Raw genomic sequence first — 7,162 nt, 5'->3', positions numbered from 1 at the left:
CTGGGTGTGCCAGAAGAGACACTTCACAGAAGAATGAAATCAAAGAAAGGAAGGCACGCCGGGAAACACATCACGAGATCCAACAGAGAGGAATGGAATCTCTAGCCTCAGCGGGAGAGCCAGTCCCAGGGAGGCACTTGGCTCCTGGTGCAGAGGTTCTGGGGATGCTGACAACAGGACACCAGTATGTCTGTACTGACTGGGGACTGAACTGCAGGGTCTGATGTGGAATTAATGACAAGTATGAACCAAGCAAGTAGGAATCGGCACAGTGGTTACCTACGTGGGAAACAAAAGTACCGGAGGGGAAATCATAATAGACTACGGGGTCGGCCAACCTAATAATGTTAACACAGGGAATTCCCTGGCGGTCCAGTGGTTAGGACTCCGCACTCTCACTGCCCAGGGCCTGGGTTCAATCCCTGGTCGGGGAGCTAAGATTCCACAAGCCATGTAGCCAAAAAAAAAAGATTGAGTCTTCTATCGGGAGGACGGGGGATTGGCAGCCAGCATGCATTCATGTGTGCACACGGGTACAGGTGTGTGCGTGTGCACACACACATGCATGCACCAATGAGGCAGACAGTGAAAAGCTAACTCATCCATGTTCGTGAAACCCTACAGGTAATCCCCAGACTGAAATGTTCCCATGCAAGTCTGCTGCTCGAGGGACAAGGGTAAATAGTGAAGAGTCGAGGCTAGGAGAGCGCACTTACCGAGTCTGGTCACGGTGACCCGCACCTTGGAGGTCTTGTTCCCCGCCGTGGCGAGCGCGGAGCAGCGGTACTCGGCGCTTTCCCGGAGCGCATCTCGCAGCCAGCTGAGCACATGGGCCCTGCCATCAGGCAGCGCGTGGGTTTGCGCAGGAACACACACCTCCAGCTCTCGCCCGTTCTTCTCCCAGAGAAAGTGAACGTCCGCAGGACCTGGGGGCACACAGACCACCTTCACCACCAGGACCCCCACTAGGGGTCATGGGAACCATGGGAACTATCCTGGCACGGGAGATGGGGGCTTCCCAGATTAGGGGCCTCGTCCCAGCTGGACTCAAAGTGACAGTGCAGTTTTCCCGTAAGTCCCTGTCCTTCCCCTGGAGGAGGCCTGGAGGTGGTTCCCCACTGTGGTCCCCAGTGACCCTTGGGAGCAAAGGGGTACAGACCCCTTAGTGCCTTGTGCCCCATGGCTCCCTGCTCCCTGACCTTGCTCAGGTGCCTTTTTCAAAGCACACCTGCGTGGCCATATCCCCATGACACACTCTAGGCCATTGGGGGCACCCCCTTTCCCTTTCTTGCCGGGCTGTGCACCCCCGTTGGAGTGCCTGGTGGCCGAGCTCTGGGGCGGATGTCTGTTTGGCACAGAGGGTCTGGGCCTGGGAACTTCATCTGCCCACCTGGCCCCGCTGCCACCACCTTCTTCCTGAAGCTCTGCGTCTGCTGGGCCACTCCCTCTTACCCCAGTGGGGCCTGGCCAGGCGTGTCCGGGTGCTGAGAAGGGCTGAGGGCCTGTCTTACAAAATAAGGGCTTGGAGGAGAGTGGACCGGAGGAGGGGAAGGGCCCAGACAGAAGCCCCCTTTCCAAAGCATGGCAGGGTCCTGTACACGAGCCACCCGCAGATCCCGTACTCATTCCACAGTGGCTGGGGTGGTGGGCTGTGGAGACCACTCTTTGGAAACCCTGGGGCAAGACTGGGCTCTGGTCCCAACACTGCAAACAGCCTCAGCAAATGACCTTCTTGATGGGGCCACCTTCTCCTCCCACGAAGTGCAGCTGGATGAGCCTGGGGCTTCAGGCTTCACCCTGGGCCCCAAGGGCTGTGCTGAGACGGGCCCAACTCCTGTCCCTGCTTCAGAACCAACAAGCCAGGCCGCCTTCACTGTGATCTGCTCACACACTGGCTTCCACTCAAAAGTGGCTGAAGACAGGGCAAGGTCAGATTAAAACACCCAGCTGGCACAACTAGGCTCCTTCCTGGGGTATGTGCAGACCCCCAGCTGAGCTGAGCTGGGACAGAGCAAAGGCCAGGCCAGGCCCTAGACCGAAGCAGCCGCCGCCTGCCCTGAGCACCCAGCTGGCTCAGAGCCAGCCAGGAGTGGGGTGCAGGCCCTACTCCCTGTGGGCTCCGGGGGACGCACAGGCCCTCTGTTCCCGCTGTTCCCAGTAACGGGGCGGGGGGGGGGGTGGATGGTGCGGTGCTGGGCCAGGCCCTGCTGCTACCCTAACTGCCTCTGCCAGGCAGGCACCCCAACAATGTGGACGAAGGGGCCCTCTGGCCTCCTTGCCCAGGGACGCAGCTCCCTGACAAGTGCCTGCTGTTCTACGTGGACAGCACCGCCCTGGACGGGCATGCCGTGAGGCTGACCCTGACCCAGACCTGATCACAATCCTGCCTGAGAATCAGCTTTTAAAAGCTAGATTCCATCTCAGATGCCCGCCAACCTGGGAAATCACATAAAACGTGATTTCATGCAGGATGGTCAGCAGTACAAGGAATACATCTGCCTGTGGCTGGAGTTCACTGAGCAGGAAAAACAAACGATAGAGCCAAAGGATTAAAAACCAGCACGAGAACAACTGGCATCGGGGTGTGCTTGCATGCGGGAGCCTGTGGGAACGGCCAGGTGGGAACGGTGGTGGGCAGACATTTCTCTGTTACGTGCTGGGCTTTTTAGAAGGGGGAGAGACTTCTAGTTTAGATATGATTACTTTTGATGGATTCGTCGCCAGTAAGGTCCCCGTGTGACCAACTTGGGACCTATTCACCTTTGTGCAGTCCCTGCATCAGTGACCCACCACGTTCAGGATCCTCAAAGAACCTTCCTCCCAAGGGAAGGTGAGACCCTTGAACCGGACAATCCTAGGAATGAATCCGAGACAATGATCAGAACCCACTGAAGCCGTTTCTATTGGAAATTAGGAAATGTCCCACAGGGGGGTCCCCTGAATGCTGTGGCAACCACCCGTGTTGTCACTGATCAGGAATCACGTTTAAGATTTAATAACACGAAAATGTAATAATAACATTATATTAAATCAAGACAATATGTAAGTACATTGTGTATGTATGTACATGTGTGTGGACACATGCACGCGAGAAAAGGCCTAAAAGCGGCCATTGTGCCAGTGGGGCTGCAGCTGGTTACATTTGGGGGTGACTAGGTTTTTGCTCTTCATACTTTCCTGAAGTTTCCAAATTCACCACAACAAACAAATACTGATTTTATGATAAAAATAAAACGCTATTTGGAAGAAAGACACGTTACACAGGCTCTGAAGGGAATCCTGAAAGCGTTTAGAAGCGTTTTACACAGCAGCCCCCAGCCTTCCTGGGCCAGTGGACGAGCCCTCAGGGGTCTGTTTAGTTGTCTTCTGGGCAGGATTTCTGGTGTTTTGTTCTATCACTATAATTTTGCATAATATAAACTTATATAATGTACAAAACAAAGCGTTTTGTACTCTACCCATAGATAACTCTATACATACTCTCCGTATACATTCAGATGTACATACTTGTACATATACGCACAAGTACACGTACACAGCCCCACGTCTGTGTGCATCTTCCTGGGTGCCTGTCAGTCGGGCAGAGGTACTTCCTCCCTTTAACTGAATGCACTTGGTGACACCATGTTCCATTTAGTCATTCCCTGGCCAGCAGGCACCTTGGTGGAGTCTAACTTTAAAAGCTGATATGCCCGAGGCATTATTGATTAAGAATGCGAGACTTGTCTCTGAATTTCAGACACTGAAGTCGGTTCTCATCCCCTTGCCCGGCTCAGTGGTGCCATGCACCGAGCCCCCCAGGATGGGGGCCACGAACATGGGTCACAGGAGCCTCTGGAAGGTTCTCACGACTGACACTGGGACAAAGAACCCGGGTGGCCTGAGCTGGGGATGATTCGTCACCCCAAACCACATGGGCCAGGACCTCTCAGGAGCCAAATTCTCCTTCCACCCACAGTGGCCAGGGCACAAACAAGGACAGAAACCACCTGTATCTCCATGGTGAGGACAGCGTCAAGCACCGTTAAACGTTCTCTAAATGTGTATTTAATGGTAGTAAAACATTACATATGTTAAAGTACTTACGTTCCATTTATTCTTTTTTAAAACTATCCAACTCATTCTGAATGCAGAGGAGATTAAAGAGAGAGGGAAAGCGACAGTTAAAACCGGTCAGCAGGGCCACCACATGACGTCAGTGGGGACCTGGGGCAGCAGGCCAAACCCACCTGTCCCACAGGGACCTGCTCCTCGGAAATTCGGGGCCACCAGGAGTCGGGTCCCAGCCCACCTCAGGATTGCGGGACTGTTGGCTCCATCCTGCCCGCACCTCGACCCACACCGTCTAAGGAAACCCACTGGTGTAGAGTTGACTCTACTGTGTGACAAAACCAGCATCCCTCCGAGCAATGGCCTCTCTCCAAGGGAAGCCGGCCCATCCTAGAGGTGGAGGGCCTGAGAGTCCCCAGCTGGAGGGGGTTGTGATGGGATCCACCCTAAGTCCTCAGGCCACGTCCTGACAGCTGCCCCACTGCCTTCCGTGCAGCTCCAGGCAGCCAAGCCTTCCTCCAGGCATCCTCCGTGTGGTCAACTCTGACCCCCAGGCCCGTTGCCCTGGGGCCAACCCACCGCCCATACTCATGCCCTGGGTCCTTCCAGCTACTGGGCGGCCGGGTGCACCCCTGTGGGGGGCGGGGGGGCTCTTCTCCGAGCACCCAGAGGCTGCACACACCAAGGACACTCATTCCAGATTCCCCGGCGTGGCCCAGAGTTCACATCTGTACAGAAACCAAGAGAACCTGCCCGGGAGAGGAAAGGGGCTCTCCCAGGTCTCCACCACCCCAAGGTCATCAGCTTTCCTCCTCAAAGTGTCTCAAGCCCGTCACACAGGTGCTGGGGCCCTGTGGTCAGCTGAAGAGTGACCCCCAAAATATCCAGATCCTAAACCCTGGGACCGTATGTGGCAAAAGGCGCTTTACAGACAATATTGTGGGCCATGTCGGAAGGAGTGGGAGATGCCTGCACGGCTGCCAACTTCACGGGTTCGCTGCAGGAGCTCCGAGGCCCAGGCCGCTTCTGCCCCTCTGACCCTGGTGGTTTAAAGGGCTCTGATTTCTAACATTGTAGTTAAAACATGAAAGGCCATCTGAAACCTGAATATGCAAATGTCACCCAAAGTAGAGAGGATCCATTCTTAGCTTTAAAAACAAAACAGGTCTAACTCTGACATAGAAAAATAGTTGTATCAGGAATGAGGGCAGGGCCGTTAGGGTAAAGAGAAGTTCTACGTTTGTTAAAAAATTATATAGGTCTATTTCTGTCTGTATATATGCGCACGGTGCATGTGCAGACACATGCTTTGCACAGACGTGCATATGGACGCATTATCAATCGCTGTTACACGTACAGGCCTGCCTTGTTTTACTGTGCCTTGCTTTACTGCACTTTGCAGACACTATGTGTTTTACAAATTGAAGGTGTGTGGCAACCCTGCATCGGGCAAGTCTATCGGCGCCATTTCTCCAACAGCATTTGCTCAGTGTCTCTGTGTCACATTTTGGTAATTCTCACAACATTTTAAACTTTTTCATTATTATTATAATTTTATGGTGACTGTGGTTGGTGAACTTTGATGTTACTATTTCAGCTTGCTGAAGGCTTGCTTGATGATTAGCATTTTTTAGCAATAAAGTCCTTCTAAATTAGGTTACATAATGTCATTGCATACTTAACAGACTACAGTATAGTGTAAACGTAACTTCTAGATGCATTGGGAAATCAAAAAAATTGTGCAACTTGCTTTATTGCAATAGTCACTTTATTGTGGGGTCTGAAACTGAACTCACAACATCTCTGAGATGTGCCTGTACGTTTTATCTGTATTTTCAGCCAAAATAAAGGTAAATGTTCTCATGTGCACGTAGTGGGAGATTTCTTCGCTTATCTGTACTATTCTAATTTTCCCACAAGGAGCATGGATTACTTCAGAAAAGTGAAACATGACTACATGCCTTCGTAATTTCTCCAGCTTAGAACCCCTTTTCTGTATTTGTCAATATTTTCCTAACTCCCCACTGTGCACATACATCGCTTTCAAACGGAAGACAGCCAGCAGTTAGGAGACCCGCCCCCAGAACCTGGAATTTGTCCTCCTTACACTCAAGACTCAGGGCCTGTGAATGGAAGCATGGCCACAAGGCACATCATGCAGGGTGCTTTGGACCAAAAAGAAACACAAACACACACATACATACATACACACACACACACGGATGTGTGCATACATGTCCACACAAGAACAGACATACATGCACACACGTGTGCACAGATATGTCAGCAAAGCACACACACATACCCATGTACACACACACACATGCATACATCAACATACAGACACACAGGTGCACACACACACTCCACCAGCATGATCTGGAGATGCAGAGAAGACGGTAAGCTGAGAAGCCCCTCCGAGTCACCCAGCCATGAGGCCATGCCCACCGTGAGAAGCCGACCTGGCCTTAGCTGGGCCAGAGCTTGAGCCACTGTGAGATGGTTCCCTAAGCCTAGCTCTGCAGTGACACTCAGCCCGAGGCCACGTGAGAGCAACCTGGACGGGGAGGTGCCTGCAGGCAGAGGCAGGAGCCAACATTTCTGCAGAGCTGCAGCCTGACAAGAAACTTCGTCTTTAGTTCTGGTGCCTTCTGGGACTCGGGGGAGGGGATGGCCAGAGACACTGCCTTTTTAAACTGTGCACTTGAACACCCACATTGCACAGGGAACCGGCTTTGGCTATTGGGCTAGGTTTAGAGGAAGAGGGCAGCGCCTGCCTAGATCTGGACGTGTCATTGGGGACACCCAACCCAGTGACATGTGGCAGGATGAGCCTGGGGACAAGGCCTGTGTGGGGCCTCAGACAGAAGGGACATGCTCTCGTCCACTCTGCCCCTCAACAGCAGGCCGCCCTCGGGAAGAGCAGGTTCCCCAAGTGCAGACATGAAACCGCTCTGTTGAGGGGCGGGTCCCCGCAGGCCCAGCTATGGGGCCTGAGGGCCTGTGTCTGCTAGCAAGGGACCCTGGTGTCCCCAGCACTGAGCCTCTCCGCCTTCCCACCAAGGAGGTTCCCCAGTGTGACTGTGGAGGACCCTGCCACTGTGGGACGGGC

The sequence above is a fragment of the Tursiops truncatus genome, chromosome 6 (genome assembly GCF_011762595.2).
Source record: "Tursiops truncatus isolate mTurTru1 chromosome 6, mTurTru1.mat.Y, whole genome shotgun sequence".
NCBI lineage: Eukaryota > Metazoa > Chordata > Mammalia > Artiodactyla > Delphinidae > Tursiops > Tursiops truncatus.
The sequence above is the reverse complement of the archived record's forward strand: the minus strand, read 5'-3'. Positions refer to the sequence as shown.